Genomic DNA, 20192 nt, shown 5'->3' with positions numbered 1-20192 from the left:
TTAAGCTCACCAAGTACACCAGTGAACCACAATCTGCACTGGAGTAATTTTAAAATGTTTTCACGCCGAGCGAAATAGTTTGTATTAAATTTAAGAGTTAAACGCTGGGTTTCTCCAGTGCTGTTTCTGGGGTTTCAGATATAAAAATGGAAATGCTTTATTGGAAATTTAATGGGAAGAGCAGTGCTGTATACAGGAACCCTAAAGAACTCCCCGTCACTAGGCAGCGTTCAGGATCGCAATTTACAGGGCTTAAAAAGCAGAATATGCAATGAGGGTGCCTAGGATCCCATTAATAGGGATATATTTCTGACGAGTTGAAATGCTAAATGTAAAATAACATTTTGTAATTTAAATGGAAACACATTTAGGGGCTGGGTACTGCCTTATTGCTGCTGGCATGTGTATTTGAAGTGTTGGTCGGTGTGTCTGAGCTGGGGCAGTAATCACACATGACCAAATCCTCCTGCTCTGCTTTTGGGCAAGCAATCCTCATTTCTGAAACGCCAGGCTTCCAAAATATTGCTGGAGATGCAGGTTTTCTTCTTTCTCGGGCTAATTTAGGGAAAGAAAAGACAGCGAAATTATCCAAGGCTTTGTAGTCAGAGCCTGTGCAAGGGGTTAAATCTGGGCAGGGAGATCTCAGCAGACATTTACTGGTTTTCCACTGAACCTGCCCTTCCCCTTCCCCAGCCCAAAGAACAAATCCAGCAGTAAAAGAACAGCTGAAAGCTGCCAGGCTTTAATACCCACAGATAAGGTCATTCCTTAGGGGAGACCTGCTCAAACGCATAATAATATAACCAGGAACTGGAAAAGACACTGAGATATATTAAAAGATAAAATAAAGCAGACTGAAGTTCAAACATAGAAAAATCTAAGCTTTATGTGGTGAGAGGTAAAATATTCTCACAGACAAGTGGAGGCTCTTGAGAGAGGAAGTGTTTGAAAGGCCTGGGAGGCTGGAGAAATCCTTGGGGATGAGGGTTTGGAGACTTACATGATGCAGATAACACAGGAGGAGGGTTGGGAGGGCACCTGTGGGAGGCTGAACTCACCTGCCACAGTGGTCAGGGGGTCTGGAAACACAGCAGGGACTGGAGCATCACTCTGGCCAACTGGAGGAGCAGCAGGTAACTGGGGAGAGTGCCCAGTGATAGAATCATAACCCCAGGAATAACCCTAAAACCCAGTGGAGTCTTGCTCGTGGTGTGGCACAAGCACTGAAGGCCAAGGCTGTCTCCAGGGGCTCTGGGATTTTTCTCTCCATTGTAGTTTGCAAATTTTTGTGTTAGAACTGAGAAGGTCTGGATTGGATTGTGGGTATCTGTTTTGAAGGGTTTCCTCTCCTAAGCCCTTTTGGATTAATGTTGGCACTTTTTTTGTTGTTGCTTTTTGTCTTTAACTTGCAGTTTTTTTAATGCAGCATCATCCTGTAAATCCTCTCAGTGGGGCTCTAGCCTGGTCTGGAACTCCAGATCAGAGCACATATTTGGTAAGGTGTCAATATTCCATCTCCCCTGGGAAAGGAAAGAAGCAGATTCAGATTCCTGCTGCTCCCTGCTTTTAGCTGGCAGTCCTTCATTAAACCCCTTCCCACCTCATGTCTGAGGGACAGCCCAGTGCTGGACTCTCCTGCCATCTGGGGGGGGTCAGTGCCCACCTGGGCTGTGCCAGGTGTGCTCTTGGATGTATTGAACAGCATTTTCAGCCTGGTGTTTGTGCAGGGACCCAGGAGCTGGTGGTGGGATAGGGCTCACATCACTGCTGGGCTGGGAGTGATGGATTTTGGGGGGGATGGTGCCTTGGGGGCGGTGAGGGACAGTGCCAGCAGTTTGGGGGGGAATCTTCTGATTTCTGAGAGAGCTGAAGGCTGCCAGGATGTCTCAGCACAGGGATTGGAGCAGGTTCTGCTTTGGGAGTGCAGTACAGGAAGGGTTCAAGGATCAGTTTTGACAATGGAATTACCTGCACTTGATCCAATACTGTGAAATTTTAATAGTTCCATGGTTGAAGAAACAACAGTGATTATGAGCTGGACTTGGTGAAGATGAGCTTCTTAAAAGTGATATTGCAAATGGAATTGCAGGGTAGGGAGTGCTACACCCTGTTAATTAAACTTTTTCCTGGCTAAGTGGTGCCCTGGTCTTTGCAGACTGCTCATGTTCCTCTCCAAACCCTTCCCTGCTGCCAGAACAGCCTGGAACCCTCCCTAACAAATTTCCCTTTTCTTTCTCAAGCAGACTAAGATATACTGCAGGTATTTTATAGTTTTAGCATGGCTTGTTGTGCTCAATGTGCAGTTGTTATTTCCTTGCCAGCAATACACTGGAATGAGCAGCCTTCCACTGCTGCTGGATTCTCTTCCCTTCCATACAATGTGTGTGGGAGGGATTACTCCCCTGAGATAGACATGAAATCCCTCACTGAGCTCTTCAACGTGTTTTTCTTACAGAGAAAACAAATATGAAGAAGAATGCGAAGAAAAAAAAAATCTTGTTTCAGTTGTTCACTTTTGTATTTTCTTAGTGAGTTTTTCATCTGCCAGCTTTTGCCAAGCAGAAGAGGGGGTACAAAGTGAGAGCAGAGGGAGAACTGCTTAAAAACCTACCTATAAAATCCAGCATGTCTTGATCCTTCAAATACTATTCCTCCTCCCTGAAGTGCAGGGCAAAGGGGCTGAATTAACTTTCCAGATTATTGGGAAAGAAGGATAAAACACAGTGCAAATGATCCCTCCTAGGTGTGCTCACTGCATCTCCTGATCACCTCCTGCTGCCCTTCAGGGCCTCTTCGTGCAGTAGAGAATTCCAGCAGGACCAGTTTTCCTCCCTGGATTCTGTCTTTAGCTATTCTCCCCAAATATTGAGTACATTTTGTCTAGACAAAGCTCACTTTTGACTCTAATTTTAGAGTTCACTCCATTTCAGCTATCCTGCAATATTAAGCATGTCTTTCTGAAGGCTGGGAAATCCCAGCTATTTGTGATTTAGTTAAAATGGCTCTTGTTTAAGCAGGAATGATCTGAATTGGGGTAAAAAAACTATGAAACCTCTCTGGAAGTAGAGAAGTCATCAATGAGGTTTGTGTGTGTTCACTGTTTCCATTTTGTATTCAGAAGGCTTAGCCCCAGCTACTGCAGAAAAGTTGGGGAATTACCACTTGCAGATAAATCTTGTGTCTAAATTGTACTTCTTGGTTGCTAATTTTGCTAATTAAAATATCTATCACCCATGCACGGCCTCAGACGGATTTAAAAGAGGAGCATCACTGTCTGTAATTTAATGAGGAGCTGTGCATGATCCTCAGGTTGAATTTATCCCTGTGTAGAGGATGTGAAATGTGTGCTGGGTGGATTTGGACAATAATCCACATTTTTGTGGAAATGTCCATGAAATGTCATCCCTGAGCCACAGGGGTTTGTTCTGCATTGGAGCCACCAGTGATAACAATGGTTTTAAATTAAATGAGTTTATGAGTTAAGGGTTTTAAATTAAAAGAGGGTCTATTTAAACTGGGTGTGATGAAGAGCTGTTTAGCAGTGAGGGCTGTGAGGCACTGGAACAGTTTCCCAGAATGGTGGTGGATGCCCCATCCCTGGAAATGTTGAAGATGAGGTTGGACAGGGCAACCTGATCTGCTCGAAGCTGTCCCTGCCCATGGCAATTGGATTAATTGACCACTAAAGTCCCTTCCCAACCCAAAGATTCTCTGATTCTGGTGGATGCTTTGGAGCTGCTGACAGCGAGACAACAAAACTCACAAAGCTCTGTTTGCCCACAGCCTCGAGGGCTCAGAATAATGGGTTTTTTGGGGAAGTTCTCATCAGGTTCCTGTTGGCTTGTCTCCTGAGGGAGGAGGGATGGATCCTGCCCCTGTGCAGGATGCTGTTCACCTCGGGGACACTGTGGGACCTCCCTTCTCCCACTGGGAATTCCCACACTGGACCCCCACGCCCTCACCCTCGCTGGCCTGAGGCACCAGGAAATGTTTTCTGCTCTGGTTCTGCATTCAAATGGGAAACAGCATTCCCTGTACACTAATGTGCATCATCAGTCTTTCAGAGATGCTTGATTTCTGTTTGATTCTTAATTATTATAATAGTTAAGGCACTTAACATGCTTTAGTGATTTACTTCATTTAATTGGATGTAGTGATTAGAATATCTTTTATATTGCCCTCACCGCAGTTTTAATTTAAGATTATAATCTCATGGTTCTTTTCAGCTCCTCTGGCTTTCATTTAGATGCTGCTTTTCTTTTCTGATTTCATTTTGTTTATTCGTTTTTCCTGCTGATTCAGTAAACATGCTGCTAAGATGATTTCTTGGGAAACCTGTGTGGTTATAAATTCTTTCATTCACTGCAGACATTAATGAATTAAAAAAAGATATGAAAATGATGCATGAGCCTGTGCTCAGCCTCTGGAGTTGTCTGTTGCTTTTTGCAGTAATTTGCTAGAATTAAAAAAAAAGAAAAAAGAAATTATTCTCTTGATGGGGCATATGAAATAAGGAAATGGAAAGTGGTAAAGTGATGTCTTCTGTGTGTGTGTCAGTGAGGCACGTCCTGCTTTAGGAGGTTCTGACCCAGTGTGGGAGATTTTGGTATTGGTCCCCAGAGGAGGAACTGCTCTGGTGAAAGGAATCCAAATCTGAGGCTGCAGGTTCAGCCACCCCTGCCCTGTGCTGAGGACACCAGCACAGGCACTGGGGAGGAGAGGAGGGAGTGCTGAACGAGCTCATTCTGTGTGATTTCAGGAACAAACAAGCACTTCTCTGCAGGGACAGTGGCAGATTCCCCAAATTAGTCTGACATGTACAAAAGCATGTTCTTTTTTCCTCTTGGTGCTGTACAGAAACCACACAGATAATCCAGGTGGTATGTCACTGTAGAAGTATATAGTATCTGTATTTTTTTTTCTCTGCTCCAATGCCAAATTCCAGGAGCTCTCCATGGCTGCAGTGCTCCTCTCAGAGGGAAAGGGCCAACACACATTCAGGCACACACAGGAACTCGGAGGACCAGCAGGAGAGGAGTGGCTGTTTTGTGAGAAATTCCCATTTGCAATTAGGCTGGGAAAGCTGAGACATCCATTTTAAGGCTGCTCAGTGCTTGGGGCTTTGTCCAGCTGAAATCCATGGAAGTACAGAAGTGCTTTATCTGCTTTCTCTGCTCAGCAGCACAGGCACTGCAGCAGGAACAGCAGGGTTTGCTTGGATCCTAACACAAAACTAAAATTACAAAACCCCCAGTCCTTATCTTTAACACTCACCAGGGATCCTGTTCAAACAGAATAAAGGATGGGGTACCCTGTGCAGGGCTCCTGGTCCTGCCCAGGAGTGCCCACTCCAAGATGGAAAATTCCTCATCCCCCACATCCCTGTGGCACCAGCAGTGCCCAGGGCTGGGGAGCAGCTGGAAACTCAGGGTTCCTTTTTCTGCCAGGCCACCTAATGAGGGGAAAGCCACTGATGCATGCAGGGCCTCAGAAGCAGGCTTTGATGAATTAGTTATTTAGCCTGTCTCATCACCCTTGTGTGCCCCGGTGTGGAATCCCCTCCCTGGACTGTGGGAATGAACCAGAGCCCGGTGCCTTTCATCCCTGAGAGCTGAGCTTTGTTCTGGGAAGGTTCCCAGTGAAACCAGTTGGCTTTTGTGCAGATCAAAGTGTACCTGGACGTGATTTCAGGTGCCTGAGCCTGGTCCTGTGTGACCACAGCACCTGCTCTGACCATGCTGGAGCATCCCAGCCATGAAACATCAAAACAGCTCCAGAGCTTGGAGCTGGCACCTGTCAGGCCTGTGACACACATCCTAAAGCAGTTAAAGTGTTGTTACGAGTGCAGAAATATTAACAAATCGTCGGTTATTTAAAGGGAATCATTTAGGGCTCATCTGGCTAATGAGGAAGAAAAAACGGAGCTGAACACTTGCTCTGAGTTGTAGGGAGACATCTGAGATCAGCTGTGGTAGGGAACTACCAGGGAGCACACCTCGTTAGCTCCCTTGTGGAAAACTCCTTATCTGCCTCTTATTAGTCTTTCATTAATTAAAGCTCCAGAATTCAGTATTTTTTGTTAGCTGTTCTCTCAGCATGAAATTCAGCTAATTTTTCTACTATTGGAAACAAAGCTCCCAGAATGAAGTTTATTCTTACAGTGTTCTTGCACTTATTTATTTCATATCCTGTCATGCATGGATGAATTTATATGATGCTCTGATGACCTTTAGAAATTCTTCTGATTAAATGCTGTTCTACTTCATTATGACATTTCTGTACTTGTAGTACCCGATTTGATGTGTACAGCTTAATAACACAACTAGACATGAATGCTAATAACTTTACAATTCATTGCATTGCTATTTTTTAATGTAGATGAATTTTAAAACAAGTTTCTCTTGCTGCAGGCTTACATGAATCATATAAATTAGAAAGTAACAAAAGAACATATTAGCATTTGTTAGCCTGGATGCACAAATTTTGTAGTAACCATTTTAATATGTACTACAACTTTTCCAGCCTCAAGTTTAATATGTACTACAACTTTTCACCCTCGATTTTTCAACCAACATCATAATTGAATTGGTTTCCTTCTTGCCTAAGGATAATGATTTTACACTGATGGAATCATTATTAGATTCTAAGGATTATACTGATGATGCCTGTTTTACATAGAGCTAAAAAAAATTAAAATTATTCAACCGTAAACCGCTTTTTTTTTTTTTTTTTTTTTTTACACAAAGGCTACTGTAAGTTGGAGATAAATGAATTAATTATTGTGTTTAGAGTTGTTGTTAATATCCAGCATCCATAACTGGAGCCATCTCCTTGCTGCAGCTCCAGGAAGGATTTGACAGCCTCATCCAGGACGTGCCCTTGAAGGGCTGCAGGTGGGAAGTGGCAGTGGTGGAGCTGCTGCTGGGCAAGCAGGGGTTAATGGGGACAGGAGAGGGTTCATGGGGACAGGAGAGGGTTCATGGGGCAGGAGAGGGCTCCTGCAGACCTGCAGGGCAATCAGGAACCTCCTCATCCACGGGCACAGCCTCCAGCAGTGCAGGGAGGAGCAGAGGAAAGGTGGGAGAGGGGAGAGGAGGAGGATTTGCCGAGGTGTTTTACTGGGAAGGGGCTGGCTGTGGGCTCAGGTCGGGTTTGGAAGAGCTGCCCCTGTTCCACCTCACCTTCCCGAGGGGTAAAATTGGGTGAGACCCAACTCACCTGTATCCATCACTTCTCCCTCAACGTCCAAGCGCTGCTTCTGGGATGGAGGGAGGGGAAAACAACCCAGGTTAAGCATAAATGATGAATTTCTGCTATCCTGAAACCCATCAACATTTCATGGGTAATTACACTTCAGGCTGCAGAAATAGCTGTTGAATTAATTGATTTTGCAGTTACATCCTGATGTGCTGAGTGGGTGTTGGTCTGTGTGGACGTGTCAAAATAACATCTTCAGAAGTCTCAGGGGTGAAAGACATTTACCTCTGTCTGTTGAGTAATCAGCAATTAGAATACAACATAAATACCTGAACCCTTTCATCTGAACAAGAGGAAGAAAAGCCTTTAAATACATGAAATATTTTTTACAATTTTTACCTGTCAAATGTAAAAGTGCCTGGAACTGAACATCAGCAAGTAGTCCTCTTCCTCTGGCTTTTTAAAGCTGGAGGTTAACATCAATTAAAAAAAATTTTAAAAATCATATTTCTTTAAGCATCTATTTGAAATAATTTTAAATCACAGGCAGGAGAGCAGTCAGCGTAACTCCAAGGGGCTGAGCTTCTGCATGGTTTTAAAAAGCCTTTGTGCTTTGTGACTGCTGCTGGATGTCACTGCTGAGGTCAGGGAACATGATTGCTTCCCCTCACTTCAGCTTCAGTCAGTTTTATTCACTCCAAAAACAAGAGCAGGGAGCTGCACCAGCTGTAAACTTGCACTTACTGCACTAATTGTGTACAGAGTGATCAATATATGAAATCAAATGCTATGTCTGTGCTGCATTAAAACATTATCAAACTCCTGTGCTCCTCAGCTCCTGGAACGTGGCTCGAGGAGCAGCACAGAGCTCCTGTTGTGAGTGGTTCAATAGTTTCCTTAAGCTGAGATGTAAACTTGTCTCTGAAAGAAAAAACAAGCTGACCTGCAGGTAATAGAGCTGCATTGAATTCATCTCGAGCACATGTTAAATATTCTTGACACCATTACCCTTTTCCTTAGGAAAACTTCAGAGTGGTCTTGATGAATAATGAAAATAAGGAAAAACAACCTGTAAAAGCAAACCAGGAGAACTCAGTAGCCCATCTACTTTCAACCTTTTGCTCTTTGTATTCTCGGCAAACGAAACAAAATCTCATCAAGCTTTCTTTTCAGCATTGCACAGGGCTTTAGACTATTTCCTAAGCTCAGCTCTTTGGAACAACAAAACAAAATAATTAAGGTGTTTCCAGCAATGTTAAATCAAGTCGATAGCAGGAGACAAGATCTCCAGATCCCAACCCAGGCTCTGCAAAGCACTTATTGAACAACCTGGGCTAAATTGTTTAACCTATTTGCTGCTGCTCCCCTGTCTTTAAAGTGAAGGCACATGAAACTCTCCCTGCCCCGGCATCCATCACTGGGGGTGTTGATTTTTGTTTTGGGGGCTTCTGGAAGCCCAGGGCCAGAAACATCCCTAGAAAACCCTGGGGCTGTTTCCAGCTGATTGGTGGTGTTGATAGGGACCAGGCTCTGTGGCCCCACAGTACCAAGGCACAGGTGAGACATCCCTGAGCCTCAGCTGGGTGTGAATTCACTCCTTTTTGTTCAAGGTGTAAATCCCCTCCTGCCTGGCTGCTGGGAGCAAGGCAGCTCAGAGGGCACTGATGTCTCTGCTGCTTCACCAGCTTCATGAGCAGCATCGATTTTGGGGTTTTCTTGCTCCCCAGAGCTTGAATTAGTCTAAAAATTGGCCAGATTTCTGTAGATCTCTAGAGGAAGAGTAAAATCTGTTGTTGCAGTAAAGCCTCATTATAGACGTGGTGTTATGTTTCATAAGGGATCAGTTTGGGAACATCTGTCATTGCTCTGTCACAGAAGGTGGAGAGTGGAGCTGCAGAGAAGCTTTAAGTTGAGTTTAGGGGATTGGGCTTGATCAGGGACTTGCTGAACACTCGCCATGTGCTGTAAATAAAGGGCTGCTGTCAGAGGCCAAGCAGGCAGAAAAAATGTTCCTTCCTCAGCTGCTGTGCCCTCTGGTGAGTTCATCCTAACTTCCAACCTTTGGTGGAGAATTAAATGTGGAGGTGGAAAAGGGGATGTCTTGTCTTAGGGATGCTGTGGTGATTTGTGAGGGTGTCCACTGTGCACAGGCAGGCAGGAAAGGAACTGGGTCCCTGATTCACCACCCAATCCCCAAATTATCCCAAAGGCTCTGCAGGGAATGTGGAGCACCCCAGCTGCCTGACAGGAACAACCAAATCTGCTGCAGCACTAAAGAAATCCTGGCCCACAGGCTCGGAGAAGACCTTTTCCTTGGCACAGGTGATGCCAGTGGGGATCTGCAGCAGCAATGTCCAAAGGAAGGAGGTTCCTGAGGAATTTGGGCAGAGCTGTGTCTGTGTTGTGTGGGACTGGCCAGGATCCTGCAATCCTACAGAGTCCCTCTGAGGAGCTGGGAGCAATGGCCACGTTTCAGCAATTTCTGCATCCTGCTGAGGCAGAGAGAGCCATCACCAGCCAAAATCATCCCAAACTGAGCAGAGCTGGCACTGACCATGCTCACAGGGGTGACTACAGCACAGAGATCTCCTGTCACTCTCACACCATGCCTGGAGTAATTTGGGTGCATTCTGCTGGACTTGTGGCCTCCTTCTTTGCAAAGAATAGCATTCCACATTTGCCAGGAGAAAAGATTCATTCTTCTGTTTCTTTTCCAAACATTTCCTCTGGTGCAAGTGTGAATATGAACAGTTGTGTCTTAGAGTGTGGGGTCTCACGTTAGGCTGAGATGGTGCCTTGGTGTTTAATGTACAATGCACATAGCTTGGATGGATTCATTAATCATATTCCTATTGCCTTTGTTATGGTAATGGCAGAAACAGGCTCTTGGGGAGTTTTTTAATTAAAAAAAGAAGGAAAAAATGTTGGGGTTTTTTTTGTGGTTTTTTTTTTTCTTTTTTTTTTAAGATGCATTATATTTCAGCAGCTAATGAAGAGGAAATAATGATGACTGTGCACTGTAATCTGTATTAGAGCACTAATTAGACTATAGCAGAACTGCTTACAGATGTGTTTTAAACACCTGCTTGGTAATTTTCAGCCCCACGTGCTCCTCCATTCACCAGAGCATGCATGGTGGGAGGGCTGAGGTGCCACTGAAGCATGAAGCAGAGCACACATCAGCCTCCAGCTCTGTCTCTTGTTTCCCTGTTCCATAGATCTTTAGGGATCACGTGGATGGTCGCTGAAGGGCTCTTTGTGTGGATGGGATCTCCATTACCTATGGCAGGCACTGGGAAAGGACTCAGATACATTTTCTGCTTTCCTTGTGAAAGAAATTCCCAAAGGCAATGTGGTGTCAGGACAAGAATTCCCAGTCCAGACTGTGGTGCTGCATGTCTGTTAGTCCAGAATGTTGTGTATTGTACCTCCAACATTTGTTTATCATTGATTCAGTTGTGTATGTTCTCAAGACCATTAAAAGCTCTAAATCTGGAAATAATATTTTTGGAAATAATGGCCTTCGTATTTAAAGCTGTTTCGAAGTTGTCTTTTACTGTCATAAGAAACCACAAATATTTTCACTCTGTTATCTTATTTGCTTTTATATTTCTGTCAATTATGTAAATAGTTGAATTCTAAACATGAATTACAAATATGCCCAAAATCAAGCAGACATTAGAGTTTTTAACTCAACCTGTGACTCAGCTTGTTTCTGTCAACTCTTCCCAAAGGAAACCTTCCCTGACCTCATGTTCAGGTGTTGGAGGATATGGAGCTGTTGGTGCCTGAGATCCTGAATGCAGCCCAGAGTGCTACAGGTGAGCAACTCTGATTCAAAGCCTTTACATTTTTTTTAAATCTTTGGGATGAAAATTTTCAGCAGATGCTCTAAATTCTGAGATAGTCACATGTTTAAATGGAGTATGACCACATTTTTCATGGAATAATGCATTTAAAGGTAACTGGCAATATTTTCATTCATAGGTATGTCAGATTTTTTTTCTGTATTTTGAAACTTTTGGTACTACCTGCAATTTCCTAAAACCCTATTTCAGGTGATCACTGAGAGCTACAACTGATCTCATCCCCTCTGAGGGATCAGCTCTTCCTTACAGAGATGCTGCTGCTTTATCTGACTTCTGCTCTGAGCCCTGAATGGAGCAGTAAAATTTGGGTAACTTAATGCAGCCCCCACAGAGGGGTTGAGGAGAAGAGTTCTGGGGAGTTCAGCTGTCCCTGGTAGGACCAGAGTCCCAGAATAGCAACAGGTAAAAGGACCAGGTGAGAGGTGAATGCAAGTACCATCAGATGCCATAAGCAGGTGTGGATTTGTTGAAGGCAGAGAGAGAAAAGCAGAATTTCCTTTCCTCTTCCTCTCTCTTCAGCAGGGCCTGTGCAGGCTGTGTGGCAGATGTACACATTTATACCTGCTGCAGTGCACTCGGGGAGGCAGACACATGGAATTTCTCGAGGTGCTTTGGGGCTGGTGGCAGAGGAAATCCCCGAGGTTTCACAGTGTGCAGTGTAAATTCTCCTGAAGGGATGTCCCAGCATCTGCAGCAATGGAAGGAGCTGCCCTTGGGTGGGAGGTTTACAGGCTGAAAGCAAAAAAAATTTACTCCAAGAATTAGACAAGGGACTTATCTGGATACAGCAAGAAGCTAAAAAAACCCAAAACAAAGCCCCAGCAATTTTGGTCATGTTCCTCACTGGGATAAGTGATGCTCTCAGCACCATCAGTACTTGTGGAGGCAGCAGAGCAAGGCACAAATGCAATCATGCAAGGGACCTGGGAGGGCAGAACCCGAGTCTGGCAGAGCCCCAGGGGCGTGTTGTGCCTTGTTGAGCCAGCCTGGTGGCTCAGTGACACCAGCTGCCTGTCCCCACTGCCCCGTGTGGCACAGGGACACCCCTGGGAGTCGTGGCTGTCAGAGCTGAGCCGGGGCTTCCAGGGTCTCTGAGAAAGGCAAGCTCATCTCTCAAGTGATGCTGCTGGGGTTTCATCTCACTGCTGAGAGGGGAAGGCAGGAAAATTGAAATAGGTCTTTAAAAATTCCACTCTGTGCAGTCGTGCTGGGAAATCTGAGGGTGTTTTGCCTCCACTCTCAATGCTGGGGTGTCACTGCCTGGGTGTATGGAGAGAAATCTGTCCCCACCTCTCCCTCCCTTGTGGCTTCAGAAGTTGTGTCCCCTCTCCAGAGGAGATGGAACCATGTGCCACCTTGCCAGCATCAGATAAATGACCAGTCCAGAGAGCTGAAATAAAAACCCTCTGCAGGGTGTGCATTGCTTCTGGGCTCGGATCCGTCCCTCCAGGACTTCCCTGACAGCTCCCCGGTGCATTTCAGGTGAATCCAAGGATCTTGGCTTGCTTTGCTGTTTAATTGCTCACCTATAGCAGCAGTATTCTCAGACATGAGCCATATCAATCTAATCACAAACCCAAACAAAGCAGCAGTCACTCGAGTCCTTTATCTATTGGCAGGCAACAGCAAGCCCTCATCTCTTATCCACTCTGCATACACACAATTTTTCTGCAGCCTTCATCAGCACCAGGAATTCAACAGCTGAGCCCAACATTTATCTCAGTAAATCCAGCATGTGTGTCTGCCCCTGCCCTGACTATTCAAACACGCAGCCACAGCAGTGCTGCTCGTTTGGAAGGCGATGACAAGGGTCATCATTTTATTCTTTATCTCCCGCTTCACCTGCTCCCGAATGCCAAAGCAAGGCAGGAAACAGCGTCCTGGGGAGCTGGGGGGTGTGGGTGACAAGGCTGCCATGCCTGGCTGTTCATCAGGGTGTCACAGGAGGATGAGGAGCAGCGGGAGGCAGAGCTGAGCATCCCTGCCCGCAGGTGCTGCTGAGGTGAGAGGGAGGTGATGCTGCCAGCCCCTGCAGCCACAGGACAGAGGGCAGAATCGCCATGGCAGGTAGGAAACCTTCAGCCTGGTCAAAAGGCAGTTTAATTTCTGCATTTGAGGCAGGTTTTGAGTGTGAATGTCTCGTACACCCCCTCAGGGCTGTGTTTTTGGGAAGAAGGTTTTGTTCAGCTGCTCTCCACTCACGCAGCATTGACGTGCCTAAAAGGATTCAGCTGTCACAGCCTGACAAGCGCTGAAAAGCTCTTGTTAAGGTCACTGCTATCACACAAGTGTCTCTCCTACAGCATCCCAGTGACTCAGGGCCACTGGCACTGGGAGGCAGGGGCTGATGTCAGGACACTGTGCTGCAGACAGGACTGTGACCTGCTGTCCCAGCACGGTGTCTCCTCCCGAGGAGAGCTGTGGAACTCTGCTCCAGCTCAGTGCAAAAAAAAAAAAAAAAACACCAAAAAAACCCCAACCAGCTCTAAACATCCCTGACCTTTAAATTCGGGCTGCAGCGAGCAGATCTGCTGCTAACCAAAAAATCCAGGCTTGCTTTCATGTGTCTGAGCGTTCAGGGAATAGATGTAGCTTAACATGCAAATGCTGGGCTTCCTGCAGCACGCCACAGCTTTTCAAGCTCTCTCATTTCATGCTGTTACCTCCATCCCTGCTGTGTCTGTGAAAAGAGCCTCTCTGAGGAAAAGTTTCCCACAGACACAAAATCCGACTGATGTGGTAAAAAAAACCCCAACAACCATTCACTTATAGTTTAATTTCTGAGTGCAGTGTCCATCTGCAGCCTGGCAATCAGCAGCATCTCTGCTGCTGGCGTGTGGAGAAAACCAGCCCCTCACTCCCTCAGGTTTCTGAGTGTATATTTTATACATTTGTCCTCTTTAAGTGAAGAAATCCTGAATTTATGAGCCAGGAGTCCTGTCCTGCCACAGGTGTGCAGGGGAAGATTTTCCCTCTGGAGCAGTGATGCTCCAGTGCTCTTTGGTTTGTTCATCCGAGCATCTCTGTGCCCGAGTTCCTGTGCTCACAAAATTCAGTGCTGTGCACAGAGAGGGAAATGGATGTGTCTTGTCCCAGGTAACGAGCCATAAGAGAGGGAAAATGGCCTCAAGTTGTGCCAGGGGAGGTTTAGATTGGATGTTACAAAGAATTTCTTCCCTGAAAGGGTTGTTAAGCCCTGGAACAGGCTGCCCAGGGCACTGGTGGGGTCACCAAACCCGGAGGGATTTAAAGGAGGTGTAGATGTGGTGCTAGGGGATGTGGTTTAGTGGTGACCTTGGCAGTGCTGGGTTAATGGTTGGACTTGATGATCTTAAAAGTCTTTTCCTACCCTAAATGATTCTGCGGTTCTCTGTTCAAACGCCTTTTTCCTCATCACCAATGAAAAATGCCCTTCCAGCCCAGGTACAGCAGCTGCTGGGCAGGTGGGACTCACCAACAAAAAAAGTTTTCTTGGCACTTCAGATAACTTCATTGAACCTTTCTTGAGTCCTTAAAGCAACACGAGGCATTATTGGCAGGCGAAATAGAAAAACTGTTTGATGTTTCTCTAATGCTTTTTTTATTCTCTTCTAATTTCAATTTTTTTCCCATTCTATGCCACAACCATATCATCATTTTAAGCAGATTGTTCCTCATAATGTCTGCTTATATTTATAAGCTTGTCTGGTTATTTTGGCCACAGGACACATCATTAATTCCATCAGCAATTCCTCTCCTTGGGAGCTGGTCCCAGCCCTGTGCTGCCCCAAAAAGAGCAGTGAGCCAGGAGCTGCTTTGGCAATGGCAGGACTCTTGTGGCTGCACCTCAGCTGGGCTGGGACCTGACAAAAGAGCATGTGGAATACTGGAAATTGATTGAAACTGGGGGAAAAAATGAGATTTAAATCTGATTTTAATCAATTCAGTCTTGAGGTTGTGGCTGTGTGTGATGGAGCCCATTAGTTGATGATTCAGGTCTAGAAATCAAACCATGGTCTCTAAAATCTGGGCTTTTATCCCAAATGTACTGCTGGATGTTCATGATCCCCAGAGTAAGGGAAAATTCTGATCCACGAGGCTTCAAGAAAAATCAGAAGATTCTTGGTTTTACCCCCCCGAGGAGGGCCCTGACCCTGTCCCACTCTTTCTAGCACAAACTCCAGTTTAGCAGGGAAGTGGCCCCAGGCAGCAGAATCTCTTTTCTTGGCAAACAAGAGCAATCATCCAACAGCAGGAGTGCCTTCCTCGCAGGAAAGGGAGGTGCTGGGAGCAGTGGCTGGCTCTCCTCTGGGCTTTTCTCAGGCTCCAGCATGTTCAGATGGCAGCACTCTGACCCCCAGCCACCTTTTCCATCTGAACAATCATTATGGAGCACTCCTGAGTTCTGGCAGCACTTACCCACGACTGACAGCTCCAAAGCATCACAGAACTCTCATCTTTTGAAGAAAGTCTTCCCCAAATGGGTCTCATTTAAAGCATGGCCTTTCTCATTTCTTCCCAGAGGACAGCTAATTAATGGCAGCTCTGCTCCTCCCAGGGCAGGCACAAGTGGGTGTTTGATATCAGAACTTTTATGGTTTGGTTTGGTTCCAGCACATCAGTGAGGAGAGAGGATGAACTCAGCAGAATAAATACCAAAAAAGGCTTTGAACTCCCCATTTTGTCCGAGTTTACCAGAGCTGGCCAGAACGAGGTGACTTCTTGAGAAAAATCTTGTGAAAAAATTGTCTCTAATTTTTTACTGCAGTGGCCAACCCCAGTTCAATCTGTGTTATCTCTCACAAGTTCTATTAATAGTCTGCTGCCAAAATTGGTGGTTGCAGCTGAGGAGCTCAGAGGAGGCTGAAACAAAGTATTTGTCTTGTTTTCCAAGGTCTGCCTGCTCCAATCCAGTTGTTTCTGGCTGCCCTTCCCCAGTCAATTGTCTGTGTTGGGAAACTTTATTCTCTTCTCCTCTTGTGCATCAAAATGGCTCCAAGAGATTCTTCACCTCCAGGCAGGAAACTCTGGATCTTTTCAATTAGCTGCATCACAAACTGATTTCCAGCCTTGTCTCTCTTCTCTTACATGAGCTATAAAATCCCTTCTCTCCTCCCCAGCTGAACTAAAAATGGCCAATTTTTTAACATGCTTTTTACAAGCGTGTCTACATGGTAGAAATGAGTTCTGGCTTATCTTGTGTTATGTAAATATTTTTGTGCTTCCCAAACAAAGTTTTTCTTTTTGCTTTGATCCAGCTTTCTTGTAGCCGGTTTAACCTCCAGAAAGAGTCAGGAGATTCACAGAGATTGCCACTGGCATCAGTCCTGAGGAAAACTGGAGAGAGAAAAGAAAACTCCAAATTACTGCTGTAAACAGCTCATTTAGAAATGGATGCTCACCAAAGGGAAAGGTTGTCTTTCAGTGTCCTTTTTAAGCAAATTTTCACTTAAAATAGCTGGGACCAATATAAAAATAGCATTTGCTTAGTGTGATACAAGATGAAAGTGGTGCTTTTCCAGCAGCCTGGGAGGTGGCTGTGCCCCAGACTTGGGCTGTGGGCAAGATCTCAGAATTACTGGAGTTATTTTTATCCTTCCATACTTTTTGTGCCTGAAGTTTTCCCTGATTGCTTTGGGCTGTGTTTGCAGGGGAGATGTAGCATTCCCAAAAGGAACTTTTATGGCAACTTCAAACTTCTACAAGAAGAGGCTGATTCCAGTTTCACTGATTTCACAGAGTTATTTATTATTAGAGTTATTTCACAGTTATCCTTCCTAATTATAAAACTAGCACCAAAGCACCAGTAGTAAAGGGAGGAAAAACAGCACGTGCAGTCTGTAGATAAAAATGTTTAATTACACTTAGAAGTTATTATACAGAAGATATAACAGTCAAGATTTTGGCAGGATTTTGGGTAGAATGACAGCAGAAGGTCTGGCTGAACTCCTGGTTCCAGTGGCCAGGAATACCAGAATAGTTTCTATCTGGAGAAAGAAAAAAAAAAAAAAGAGAGAGAGAGAGGAAGAAAAAATATACGTGGGGTTTATATAGAGCTTGCATATGTATTTTCCTGGACGTTTATCAGGTCTGCTGCTTGTACCTCCTAGAAGCAGAAGTGCATTTATTATAAAAACCAACCAGCTGAAGATGTTATTGAGGTCATGGATGTGAAGGCAAGAGGAACCACTGCCCTGGGAGTGCCTGCCTGGAGCCTCCTGTGGCACTCTGGAGTCACAGGCACAGCAAAACTTGGCAGAGCTTTGCTGAGCCTCGGCCCTGCCCTGGTTCAGCAGGGCTGATTGATCAGCCCAAGGCTGCTGAAATTGGGGTGAGGGATTCATTAGCCTGGGATCAGGCCCTCAGCACTGGATACACTGCTTGCTTCAAAATAGGTAATTAATGGTGCTTTATTTTTCACGTTTCCAAGGCAACACAAACCCCAAGACATTGTTTTCCAGACCATGAACTGATGCTTTTGGCTGCTGCAGAAGCTCCCCCATCTCGTCTGAGGCTGCTGCAAAGGTACCAAAGCCCTATTTTTTATCATTATAGTCTATCAACATCCCATATCCAAAAAGTAATGATGATCAGATGCTGCTGCTGAAACGATCTGTTCTCACTGCAGAACTCATTCAATCAGCAGAGAGCTCTGCTATTCAAATAGATAATTAGTGTTGTGACAAGGGTGACTGTAAGTGCCTCAGTTTGGTGACAATGTTAGGAAGTGTGACAAAAATTAAATTATTTGTCTGCCTTAAGCATGGCCCTCCTTGGATTGCTAATGAGGGAAATTCTTGTTAAACACATGTCCTGTTCTGACTCCTTTACAGGTCCTGGGAAAATGATTTATTCTTGGTATCACCAGGGGGAGGAACGACAGGGCTTTCCCTTTTTTCTCTCTTTTTGTGTTTTTACCTGATGTAACACATCACTGCTTGTGTTCCAGCACAAAAGAGAGATCCCCCCAGGGACAGCAATCCCGAGGGACACCTTCCCTGCCCGTCCAGATCCCATCTTCAGAGGGAATTGGCTCAGGGAGAGCCTTTGGGTGCTCCAGTCTCAGGGGAACATTGACAGCACCTCCCCTGGAGGTGACAAAATCCACCTGCAGGGTTCAGGGCTTGTCCCCTCGTGTTCCTGGAGGTCCCTGCCTCACTTTGCAGGATCAGGAGACTCCCAAGACCCCCGTCCCTGAGCAGGAGGATGCTGTGGAAGCAGGGAATGCCTCCGGAGCTGCCCATGCCTTTTGTTCAAAGGAATCACTTCTATTGTGGGTTTTCCACGTTTTGGCAGCTGGGTTTGGGTCCCACCTTTGACCAGGGGCACTCAAACCCTCCCTGTGTGCTGCTGGGCCAGCCCAGCTCTGTACCCTTGGCTCTTAATGGAGAAACAAATCCCTGTCCCTCCTCCTGCAGCTCTGCATCCCCACGAGTGCAGAATTTGGGAGGGTCAGGGCTGAGAATCCAGCAAGGAGCTGGACTCCCCCAAAACCTTCCCTTTCCTGAGGGACAATTCTGGCTGTCCCACTGTCCTCAGAGCTGTTCTGAGTTTAAATTTTCATGGGCTGAATTAATGAGCATCCTGAAGTTGCATCCTTTCACGGGTTCCTAACAGGATGCTTTTGGTTCTTCCTTTTTCAGCCTCTGCCAGTGCCTTGATGTTCTTCCCCCCAAAGGGAATAAATGGCTGGGAAGGAATGAAAAGCACAGCACAGAGAGCAGGCATGGTCCAGACCTCACAGGACTAACTATGCTCTTAAAGGGTAAGAAAATAATCCCGGGTACATTGGGAAGAAAAGTGTCTCAGTAATGCTGCATGGGGTTACGGGCATGCCTCCTGTATTTGTGCATTTGGGGAGAAAAAAAAAAAAAAAAGAGTTTCAAAGACACTTCTTGACCTCAGAAAGATCAGTGAGGAGTTCAAGAAAATAAATTTAATTCCAAGCGAGTTTACCAAGTTTTCTTGACCCTTAAGGATGGAAAAAGCAAAGGAAGGATGCACATGAAGGTCCTGTGAAATTCTAATACTAAAACACTCTCATGCACAAACTGTGAAGTCAGAAAACACAGAGTTCAGACCCAAAGCAATCCAAGGGCAGGGTATGAATTCCAACGAGGGCAGTGCAGACACTGCAACGTGGCAGCTCAGGCTCTGCAAGAGGAACAGGAGGAAAGGCGTTTATTGAAACCCCAAACTTCTGGGGACAACTCTGGGGTGCCTCTGAGAGACAGGACAGAGGACTGGCAGTCACAGCCAGGAAAAGAGGGAAACAGGTCCCAAATTGATGCCAGGGTTATTTGAGAGTGACAGTGGGCTGTGATTGTGGCACAGACTGTCCCGGTGTCACTGCCACTGAGGTGTCCACACCCCCAGCCACCTGGGGAAACACTTCCAGGCCAAAGGTAAGACTCCAAAAACTGCAACAGAGCTTGCAGAGGCTGCTGAGCAGAAAAAAGGAGACATTCTGTCCCTTTCCTAAGCTGCTCCCTCCTCCTCAGAGCCCCAGCCCTGTGGGATTCTCAGGAAATCCCTTTTCTCAGGGGACAAGGCTGCTGGAGGTCACCACATCCCCCATCCCTGGCAGCTCCCACGTTCCAAGTGCCTTTTTTTCTCCATCAGCCCTGATAAAGCAGCTGCAAGGTGCATCAGGTCTGTCTCTAAACCCATCCCTTTTATTGCTTCTCAGCAGTTCACAGCATTAGCATAAAACAATCCAGGCGGTTGTTTCCCCTAAGAGAGCTGGGGCCTGTTTACAAACTCGTTTTATTTTCACAATATTCCATTGTTATTTATTTCAGGCAGAGCTGTCAGATGAATGCACTCCCTCATGCTGGACAGCTTGCTTTATTGCCTGTTATTAAGACATAACAGATAGAACCTGGCAGGCACTGCCCACGTCTGCCTGCCACCACTGAAAGGCAAATTAAGTCGAAAATGGAGATCTCCAATATTCCTTTGGCCCGAAGTGATATTAGTTTTTAACTCATTTTGTATTCATAGAGGATCCTGCATGTTTGTAACATATCCCACAGTAAACTGTTCAAAGCAAAAGTTGGGTTTTTTTAAAAAAAAATTCTTACTGCAAGTACCTCTGAGAAATCCAGGCTTGAATACAGCTCTGGTTTTGGATGGGGAATTGAAAAG

The 20192-nt window shown here is 45.6% G+C and overlaps 1 long non-coding RNA gene across 16 annotated transcripts in view; it reads left to right on the top strand.

Moving 5' to 3' along the window:
• LOC148222462 (uncharacterized) overlaps positions 1 to 20192 on the top strand; it is a 118107-nt gene that overhangs the window by 93596 nt on the left and 4319 nt on the right. For all 16 annotated transcript variants that reach the window (XR_015805970.1, XR_015805975.1, XR_015805967.1 and 13 more), the window contains 3 exons: positions 10932 to 11018; positions 17476 to 17570; positions 18689 to 18810. This is a non-coding gene — a long non-coding RNA (uncharacterized LOC148222462). The remainder of the gene's footprint in view (positions 1 to 10931; positions 11019 to 17475; positions 17571 to 18688; positions 18811 to 20192) is intronic.

Source organism: Sturnus vulgaris, chromosome 11 (genome assembly GCF_052056855.1).
Source record: "Sturnus vulgaris isolate bStuVul1 chromosome 11, bStuVul1.hap1, whole genome shotgun sequence".
Taxonomy (NCBI): domain Eukaryota; kingdom Metazoa; phylum Chordata; class Aves; order Passeriformes; family Sturnidae; genus Sturnus; species Sturnus vulgaris.
This window is presented reverse-complemented; position numbering and strand designations above follow the sequence as displayed.